Genomic DNA, 12,192 nt, shown 5'->3' with positions numbered 1-12,192 from the left:
TTTTATTTTAACGAATATTCTCATGTAACGTTTATTTACACGTTAATAATCAACTATAAATTTTCTAAAAGAAAACACAATCATCCCGTGACCTTAGTTCCATTATAATATATTAGAATATAATTTTTCAACTTCAGTTTTCAAATTAAAAAAAAAAAATTTTAAATACATTAAATTACAATAGTTCGAAAAATGTAATTTTATTATTATTATTTTAAATTAATGCAACTTTATTTTCAATTGCAATATTAATTAATAACAATGAAAATTATGTGAATTAATAATCCAGACGCCTCGCCAGATGCGCTCAATTAATCATTTTAATTATTCTTTTTATTAATTTAATAATTTATACATACAATTAATATAATTTTGACTTAATTTTTTATTTTATTTATATTTAATATATTCATATAAATTATATTCGCATAAATTATTGTATAATAAATAAAATAATTAAAATAATTAATTATCTGATTTAATATATATAATATATATATTAAATCAGATAATTAATTATATAATTAATTAATTAATTAATTAATTATAATTAATTAATTATATTATAATTAATCATTATAGTTGTATTCGATCGAAAATCATTTTTGCTTTTATGTTTTCAGATTATAAATTAATATAAGAAATGATAAATTATAGTTTAATAATTTATGAAAATTGACATTTAAAATAAGTACATATTAAAGATTGCGTTATCCATTGGGCCATGGTCTCCCTTAATATATGTGTTATACAAATTATCTAATCTAAATTATTACTATTGCTTTTCAAATTATTGGTCTCATTTTCTAATAAGTGTGACAAAATATATGTCACAGCTTAATGTATAAATTTAAAATTATTATTTTTACTTTACTCAATTAATTCCATAATTATTTATATTGAAATATCATTTCACAGTACAATAAAAAACTTTTTTGAATGCACATTACAAATGAAAATAAATACAAATAGATAAAATAAAAATAATAATTTATTTTAAAAAATAATAGTTACATTAAAAAAGGACATAAATTTTGTTAATGTAATTTTTTTTCTCTTTTTTTGTTTGAAATTATATTCTTCATTGCAGAATCACCTTAAATTTAATTTTAAAGACTATGTTTAAAATACTTTTTCTAAGTCAGCAATCATTGTAGAATTACCCTAAATGATCTTAAAAATATTGAAGGTTATGTTCAAAAAACTTTTTGAATCATATTTTTTTCATTTTATTACATTTTATGTTTTTTTAGTGTCAATATGAATTCGCGACGCCTCAATAGATTCTTAACAAGAACAAAGGTCAAACGTGTAGACAAAAGAGTTACATTTTTTTTGCACGAGAAATACAACGCCAATACTCATAATGTTTTAACGAAATTAATTTTCTTGCTAAATAAATTTTTTCCTTCTTAATTTACTTTTGGAAAAAAATTTCTATATTATATTTTTGTGTTTTTTTTCTATGTCGTAGAATATTTTCTATTATAAAAGTAATTTAGTAAAATTAATAATTATTATTTATTAACAATAGTAGTGAAAAGCTAGTAAATTAATGATAATAGTCGCGTAATAATAGTACTGAAAATGTAGTCTGATTTTCTGGGAAATTGGATATGCAATTCTTGGAAAGATAAGGTACCTCTACACTTATTTATTGAAAGTTTAACGGTGCAATGACTGTAAAGCGTGTCTAGAGTGGAAAAAATAAGGGGAATCCCTTCTTCATATTCGCGATCCTCAAAGAAAAAAAATACTGTAAAGGTACTGCCACAGCTCGCTGCTGCCTGCGCAGGCAGCTGATATACAATGAGAGTGAGGGAGAAAAAGCATGAATTTGAATTTTCTTTCTCTCTTACTCTCATTGTATCTCAGCTCCCTGCTCAGGCAGCAGAGAGCTGTGGCAGTACCTTAACACCATTTTTTTTCAAACAAATAATATAAATCACAAGAAAAAAAATTAATTATTTAAATTACAAAACTAAATAATAATTCAATTAGTAAATAAAAATGTCAAATTTGCAAAAGTAGAAAATTAATGTACATGTATTTTTGTAATATATTAAATTTACAACTTTCTTTTTTTTATCTTCTCTATAAGGAAAATTAATTTCTATATATACATCATTAAATTATCATAAATTGCACTACGTCAATAAAATATTAAAAATAAATTATAAAATAATAAATTACACCATTTTTTTTGTTCTATCTAAATAAAATGTTATTAGAAATTCTAATTTAATGTAAAATATAATTTTATTTTCTGATATATATACATAAAGAGAAAAATTTATTTCTTGTGTTTATAATTTATTAGCACTTTAATGTGTAAATTATTTATAATATTTCGAAACTTAAGTAAATAAATTGTTTTTGAACTGGGTATTTAATAAGGCAACGAATTATTTTTTTCAATTCAAAGAAAAAAGAAGAATCACAAGAAGTTGTTATTAGGGACAAAACGAGAGGAAAAGGAAATAAATAAAAAGAATTTTCTAATTTATTATTAAAGGTAAGTTTTCTATTTTCTGTGTAAATTTTAAATCTTCATTTTCTTACATATTAAATTTTTATTATCAAAATTAAAAAATTTTAAAAACTTTTAAACATTTTTTTTTTATTCTAAATGCAAAACAATTTATTATTTGAAACTTTTTCACAAGTAAAATTATATTTAATTACATCTGAAACAGTCAAAAACGAAAAATAATAACAAAATTTATTGAATTTTTGGCACAAAATAACTAGAAAATAATTAATTAATTTTTTAGTCCGTTTTGTTATAAGATAAATTTTATTTTTGATTTCGTTTTCGGATTAAATGTCAAAGAAACTGATTCTTTCTGTAAAGTGAAGTGCGAGTGCAACAGGCACAGAAGAGTGGGGATAGCGGTACAAATAACCAATCACGTAAAAATACCCCCCCCCCCCTCAAATGTTGCGCGCGCACTTTATTTACGAATTCTCCCCAATAGTGATGCAATCACGTCATAATAAATATCTAAATTTGCATTTAAATTCAAAAATTTAATTTTTATTATAACACTAAAAATTATTCAATTTTTTTGTTTGCAGATGGGTTTCCAAAAATTATATTTTGTCCTAACATTTTTGCTTATTGCATTATTTTCGTTTATACAATTAACAGAAACGATTCCGGTAAAAGAGAAAATTTGTGGTAACCAACTTTTAGAGAGAATGAATTTTATTTGTTTCGGAATTGTTGAGAATGACGCAAATGAAGTAAAAGACTATGGTTAGTTTCAAAAAAAAAAATAATCTTAATTTCAAAATTATACATTATTTATTTATTATAAATAATATATTTATTAATATTTATAATTATATTAATTATACAGATACATATTATATTATACATATATGTGACACGCTTACAATAAAGATATCTAAAAAGCTAAAAATTTTAGGTTATGTTTATAATTTTTTTTAGTAGAAATATAGAAAGATAATTAATTACTATTAAAAATTATTGATGTTCAAGTCTTCATTACATCTAAAATTTTCAATAGAAACTGCTTTCAAAATTTATTTAATTAAATGAGAAATTTTTATTAAGATAAATCTAACACAAACATAACCTATAAAAGTACCTTTCTTGGGAGCGCGTCACTAGGTGGCTATAAAAATGTTAAAAAGAATTTCTAATATTAATCAAATTATTTCTTTTCGATTGACTATATTGTAATAATAATAAAAATAATAAGAATAATTTTATTCTTAAATTCTAGAGACAAAAGGACCGAATAGAATTTCAAAGAGACATACAATTGATAGTATAACGAAGTGTTGCCTTGATCGTTGTTCATACGAAGAACTAAAGGATTTTTGTCCCTAAAATACAAATATAGTTAAATTAATTAATTTTTGTCTACCGTTTTTTAATAAATAATTTAGTTAATAATATTATGTATTTAATGAAATTGTTTCCAATTTTTGTAAATTGTGTACAAATAAAATAAAATTGTGTTTATAAATAAAAAATTGAAAAAGATATTATAAGAAAATTAAGGTACCTCTGCACGTTTCTGAAAGTGTAATGCGCAAAGAGTGGGGAAAAGAATCTTGAATGCCTTTTCTTCAGTAATTCTTAGTAGAAAATAAATAAATATTAGTAAATAAATAATCAGAAAAGAAGCAATTAGTAAAAAATAATTAATCATCAGTAGAAAATAACTAATGATTAGTAAATAAATCATTAGAAAAGTAACTAATAAATACATTATTCTTAATTATTTAAAATTTAATGAGTTCGTCTACATCAATAATTATAATAATTTAATTCTTTAAATTATTACAATATTTTTTTAAATATAGAAAACTAGCAGAACAATAAATATATAAAAATTGAATATTTGCCATGAAAAAATTTTATACGTCATACTAATATATCAATAAAAAGCAAATAAATATTTAATTTTACATATAATTTTTTCGATTTCATTCTATTAAAAAATTATAATTAGAAATTCTAATTTATTTTCTAAAATAATCTTTAGTGTTTGCTATATATTTTTTAAAATTTCATTCTATTGAAAAAATATAATTTTAATTTCTAATTCATTTTCTAGAATATACATTTAGTGTTTGCGATATATTATTATAAATTTCAAAAAAATTGATTAACGTTGCGTATATGATAATATTTCTACAGCTGACTTAAAATATAAATTATTAATCCCATAAGTTATCAAATTAGGTAAATAAATTCATTTCCGTCAGAATATTTAATAAAATCACAATCTTCTTATTTCAATCAAAAGAAGAGAAATCAGTTGCACGAAAAAAGTATCTAAACATTTTCTACATTTTGCCTAAAAGGTAATTTTTTGATGAAAATTTTATTTTTTTTAAAATTTAATAAACAAATAATTATTATTACAAGTCTGTAGACAACTACCCAGAATATTAAACAAAATTCTCTCTTTATTTATTTTTTTAAAATAATATCTTATTGTTAATAATTTTATATAGATTATGGAATTTTTTTACTAACTTAAATGTATAAATTTAAATAATAATTTCTAAATAATATTCGAATTTATAAATTAAAAAAAGTACTTTTTAAATAGTATTTAAATTTATAGATTTAAAATTTTGCAAAATATTAATTATTTGTGTAGTAAATGTTAAAAAATAATGAGTTCGGCATTGAACAAGACGTGCGCGCGCAGCAGTTAGCGGAGTGGGGATAGCAATTCGAAGAACTGCTCTGCGCGCGCAGTTTTTATTATCCCCTCTCCAATAGTGACGCCTTGTATAATTTTAAAAATAGTTTTTTTTTATTATATTATCATAGATCATAAATGCAATTTAGAATGTCTATTAATTTTTTTTTCCTTTTTCAGATGAGTTTCCAAAGAAGAAAACTACTTTTTGCTTTTATACTTTTGACTTCATTGTTCACAATATCCTTTGGATATTCAAACAATGAAAGTTTATCCACTGGAGGTCCTAAAGTTCATTAAATACTGTTAAAAAAATGAAATATAAAATAAAAAAATAATTTTTTATTAATTTTTATTTACTTATATTTATTTATTATATATTTATTATTATAATATATTTTATAGATCTATTTATAAAATTAAATAAAGTGGTAAATGAAGATAGATATACAAATAAATGAAAATATGCATATAAGATTAATTAAGACAAAAATTATAAAAGCGAAATAAATTTATGATAATTTTCAAATAAAGTTAATAATAAATACATTATGGATTTTTAATTTTTTTATTATCGATAGTGATGCTTATAACCAATCACGTCGCTTTAGCCCCACTCCTCGAATGTTGCGCGCGCATTTTGCCGTAATTTTCCCCTAATAGTGACGCTACTTATCTCAATCACGCTGCTGTTACGATTACAATATTTATATTTGAAGTAAAACTAAGATTTTGAAATTGAAAAAAAACAAACTTAATATAATTAAATTTAATTAATTGCCCTTTTTAAAAAAAAATTCCAAGATACTTTTAATGTTTGCGATGTTATCATTGCGAAAAAATTTATTCATGTTGCGTATAACATTTTTTTATACACGTGACTTATGTAAATTATTATTTGTAACTTATCAATTAGGTAAATAAATTAATTCTTATTGGGAGTATTTAATAAAATGACAAACTTTTCATTACGATCAGAAACGAAAAAGAATTTCTAAATTTCACTTTTAAGGTAAGATTAAAAAAAATTTTTTTTCATTTAATAAACAATGGATAATAATAATTATATAATAATATTATTATTATAAGTAACTATAAGATACTTATTAGAAAATTAGAGTAACTATTTTAATTACTAATTATTATTTCATTATTATTTTAAATATTACTTGGAAATTATTATAAAAAATTTGAAACAAATAAAAATCATAAAACATGAAAGAGTTTTAAAAGAAAATGTAATTTAGTAATGAAAATAATATTATGTTGTCGACTAGTACTTTTTTCAAATATTATTTAAATTTATAAATTGAAATAGTTTTTTTTATATATCAATATTAGTATAGTTATAAATTTATTAATTATTTATAAATTTTATATTGTGTAAAGTATTCATTATTAGAGGGGTAAATGTTAAAAAGAGTGTGTAGCGTTATTCGGCCTTGAAGAAGTCTTGCGCGCGCAACAGTTAGCAGAGTGGGGATAGCGATTCCGAGAACTATTGTGCGCGCAAAGTTTTTATAATCCCTTTCGCCAATAATGACGCTCATCTCTAGCTTTACTGTTGCTAATTCAATAAAATTTTATATTTTAAACAAAAAGTAAATAAAGAACCCTCGAGGTGAACATAATTAAATTAATCTAAAATATAAATTAAAAAATATTAATAAAAAATATTAAACCAAAAAGAGATTGAAAACAAATAATAATTATATAACGTGAAAGACTTGAAAACAGATAAAAGTTGTAAAAAGTAAAAATGATTAATAGAAAATATTCTCAAACTTTTTCATTAACAACAATAATAAAAAATTTATTATCCATTCTTTATTTATTGTATAATTTAAAAAATTGTTTACTATTATTTTATTGTAGAAGTAAATTAAATTCTACTGTAAAACCATTTAGAGTGTATGTATTAATTTTTTTTCATCTTTCCAGATGAGTATCCAAAGAACAAAACTACTTTTTGCATTTGCACTTTTGATTTGTCTACTCACAATATCCTTTGGATATCCAAATTCTAAATTACTAATTAGAAAAAATAAATTTTGTAATGACGATGTAATAGATGTGCTCAAACTTATTTGCATCTATAGTAATAAATTTTTACAGAATCAAGATCAGCTCAAAAGTGATTCACACAAATGTTGCGTAGATGGTTGTTATTATTCCGAAATCATTGAATACTGTTAAAAAAATAAAATGTAAATACTGCAAAAATAAATATAAATATATAAAAATAATAATATATGAATATTATAAATGTAAAATTTATTGATAGCGATGCTAATAACCAATCACGTAGCGATATCCCCACTCCTTAAATTTTGCGCGCGCAGTACTCCAAAATTTAGTGACGCTTCTCTCGTCTCAAGCGCGCTAAAAAATTTAAATTTATGTTTTAAATTAAAATAAATAAAGTTATTAGTTAATTAATGGAATAGATATTATTAGTTAATTATAATATTAATTACTATGCGAATTATATTATTAAATAATTAATTTTAAATTAATTAAACTAATTGATATTAGTTAATATATTATAATATTAGTTAATTAATGGATAATTAATAATAATAATAGCAATATATAATAATTAATTATATTATAAATTTATTTATACATTCAATTTAATTTTTTTTTTAAATTTTTGTATAATTTACATCCTGGATAATATTTCTCTAGAATATTTTCGAAAGTAAATAATAAACCATCTGAAGAAATACAATGTAATAAAAAAAAATAATGTTGTACCGACCACTCTCTAATTTCAATAAAATTTACATAAATAATTTTTAATATTCAAATTATTTTTCTTTAGAAATTTAAACAATATATATATATATATGTATATATATGAATTAGAAATTCTAATATAATTTAAAATGTTTCTAGAATGTTTGCGATGTTATTATACATTTCGAAAAAATTTATTAACATTGCGTATAATTCTTTTTTTCTCACCTGACTTTTATATATTAGTATTCTTAAGTTATCAAACTAAGTAAATAAATGCAATCTTGTCAGAGTATTTAATCAAATACCGGTTTCCTTTTTCCGATCAAAGACAAAATAACAATTAGAAGAGTAACCAGTTTTACGACAAAAAAAAATTATAAGAGAACTAATTTTCTAAATTTCACATTATAAAGGTACATTTACAATATTAAAACACTTTTCGTATTTAACAAACAATTAATATTAATTATGACAAAAAAAAATAAATAATAATGATTATAATAATAATAATAATAATAATAATAATAATAATAATAATAAAGATTAATTATCAATCTTTTACGTCCGAGCAGTTATTTGTAAGGTAAATAAAAACGAATTCATTCGGACCAAATGTTATTTTATATATTTCTCCAACGTTTCGAAATCTCAACGATTTCCTCTTCAGGGAGTCGAAATAAATCAGTGATATTGTTTTTACATCATCTTTTTCAAATCGTCATAAAAATATAAAAATCGTCATAAAAGCAAAAATAAAATTTGTCAATTATTACGTAAAATCCAAAAACGTTGGAAAACAATAGGAATTTGAGTCAATAATAACAACAACAAAGAAAAAATCCATTCACAAAAATCACAAAAAATAAAATCCATGAATAGACAAAACATTATTATCACACAAGACATTAAAAAATAATAAATAAATAATAATATAAACACACAAGCAAATAAATTAAATTAAACGTGGACAAACAAGTAAAATTAAATAAAATTTAACTTGTGTCAGCTATCAAATCACAACATCAACTCCCTGAAGAGGAAATCGTTGAGATTTCGAAACGTTGGAGAAATATATAAAATAACATTTGGTCTGAATGAATTCGTTTTTATTTACCTTACTAATAATAAAGATATTAATGATAATAATAATATTAATGATAATAATAATAATAGTAATAATAATAATAACAATAAGAATAATAATCATAATATTAAAATTATAGTGATTTTATAATGAAGTATTTCTAATGTATGTAAAATTTCTTATAAGAGGGGAAGGGGGGTTAAAATTTAAAAAAATACTTATACGTAATTTATTGACTGCCCCTGAATTTATGAATATCAGAATTGCGCGCTCATCAGTTAGTAGGAGTGGGGATAGCGTTACCGTCGCGCGCAGTTTTTATATAATCCACAATAATGATGCTTTTTTTTCTTCTTGCCAACGCGGATAAAATTTAAAAAAAACTTTTGATTTGAAATGAAAACTAAACTTTTAAAATGAATATATATATATATATATATATATATATATATATATATATATATATATATATAAATAGTTAGAGTTAGAGCATTGCAATTTTAATTATATAAGGGTATTATCACTCTAAATAAATGTCCGGAGTTATGTGACATTCTGTTCATTTTTGTGGTATCCATATTTAAATTTTGTTTTCACCCTACTTTTGCAAAATTTTTTCGTAAAAGAAAATATCAACTTTTAAGTATATTTTTTGAATTTATTCTCATCGAGATTTTTTTAGGTCCTTATTTGGGTCCCCTGAAGAGATGCCTAAAGGTATTTGCTAAATATCTTTAGTCAGATTTTTTATATCTGTTGTTAAAGCCAAAAACGCACCCTGGGGCTAAATGTTAAATAATAATGGGTGAGGCGAAATGTTAAATGTATTTTTACATGTTGTTAAAAATGTTTTTTACATTTTTCGTTTTTTTGGGTTTATTTGTTTAAAAATTATTTATTTAACATTAGGCAAGTATTCTGTCAAAAAACAAGATCGTTCACGTAAAATAAACCAAAAAAAAATTATTTTTTTTTCAAATTTTAATTTATTAACTTTATAACTGTTCTAAAGCTTTTGTTAAATAAACACAGATCTTTTATTAACTAAATTACTTGTTTACGTATACTTTAACTTATCTACTACTTAACACCTATCAGGAATTTGTTTTAGTTAGGCTAGAAATAGAATGTTTGCCCATGAACATAATTTTGCCCCAGCATGGGGCAAAATGTTAAAAAAAAACAAAATTTTTAAATAATATTAAATTTCAATATTAATTGTAATTTTTCTCCTTTCTTTTGCAGATGAATTTCCAAAGATCACATTTACTTCTAGTATTTGTACTATTCGCAGTATTTTTCACCTCATCATTAACATTATACATTGACAATGGTACTAGATTATGTAACAAGTTTCTTTCAGAATTTCTTTCCCAACTTTGCAGGGATAATAGTACTTATACAGATCAGATAAGTTCCATTGAAAGCAATGATCATAAATGTTGCGTACAAAGTTGTAAAATAAGAGATATTATTCAATACTGTTAAAAATAGTAAAATGTATATAATGTGATACTTTAAATAGAAGTAAGGGAAAAAAACATGAAAATTTAAAAAATTTTAAAATTTATTAAAAAATTTACAAAGGTTTAAAATTTTTAATTTTTAAATTTAAAAAGGTTTAAAAATTAAAATTTTTTTTTTAAATTTGAAAAAGGTTTAAATATTTAAAAAAAATTTCAAATTTGAAACGGTTCAAAATTAAAAATTTTTTTTTAAATTTAAAAGAGTGTACAATTTTAAAGTTTCAAAAAGTTTAAAATAAAAATTTTTTAAAAAATTTTAAAAAAATATGTATATTGTTACTATATTGTCGACGATTAAAGAAAGTATTGTAAAAAGTGAAATAAATGGATTGTATTTATTAAATAAAGTCATATATTGGATAGAATACAGTTATATAATTTTTTATTATCGATTTGCTATTGAAACATTCCGAACGGGGGGAGGGTAGCACTAAAAAGTGTAACATACCCTTCGAGTGAAAATCAAAAATATTGGACAGTGTACAGAAAGGAGGTTTCTAGGCCAAAGGATTATAAAAGAAATTGAATATTTCTTCACACTAACTGGGTCTTTCGGAAGGACATTTGATCACAATATTATATTATATTATATTATAATTATATTATATTATATTATATTATATTATATTATATTATATATATTATATTATATTATATTATATTATATTATATTATATTATATTATATTATATTATATTATATTATATTATATTATATTATATTATATTATATTATATTATATATATTATATTATATTATATTATATTATTATATTATATTATATTATATTATATTATATTATATCGTACTGTATTGTATTATAATATTGTATTATAATGCACTATATGTTTACATATAATTAAAATTTCATATATGCAAAATAGATTTTAAAAAATGATTATTTTCCAATCTAATGGATTCATTGACGTAAATTTTGATCTTCATGATAAAATATAAAAATATATCACATTTATTATCAGTGATCAAAATTTTGGTAATGACTTTTATCTATCAAATAAAATGTGTTATATAATAATATTTACTGACCCTTATAGTTATACTTTATTAAGTATGTCCGGTGTTTTACTTTACTGTATATATACATAATAACATAAAGCTGTATATATAACATTATATAATATTTCATATAAATATATTCTTATATATTTGGAAAAAAATTCTTTCTTTTCCTAAATTTTCATTTATGAATAAATTATTATAAAATTAAATATCAATATTTTAACTTTAGAAATTAACCTTCTTTATATTCCTTATAACATTGTTGAAATTAATTTCAATAATTTTAATATTCATTTCAAGTATTTAATATTATAAATATTTCAAGTTTAATTAACATATTAATATTAACTTCAAATAATAAAAATCAAAGGCTATTTGAAAAATCGTAATGTTTTTTTGAAAGAGGGGTCAATTTGCTACTATCAGCAGAAAAAATGGCGAATACCTTACAGGAGGGAGGCAAAGGAGGGGTTATTATTTTAAAAAAAAACCGTTATTTTGAATTTAAAATAACCCCTATAGGATTAAAATTTTAACAATATAATTTAAATTACTATATATGCGTATTAAAATTTCTAATATTTAAAGTTTTAATTTATATATATTTAAACATTTTTATTAAATTTATTTT

This window comes from Leptopilina heterotoma, unplaced genomic scaffold, assembly GCF_015476425.1.
Source record: "Leptopilina heterotoma isolate Lh14 unplaced genomic scaffold, ASM1547642v1 Lhet_174, whole genome shotgun sequence".
Lineage (NCBI taxonomy): Eukaryota > Metazoa > Arthropoda > Insecta > Hymenoptera > Figitidae > Leptopilina > Leptopilina heterotoma.
Note: the sequence above shows the minus strand (reverse complement) of the source record.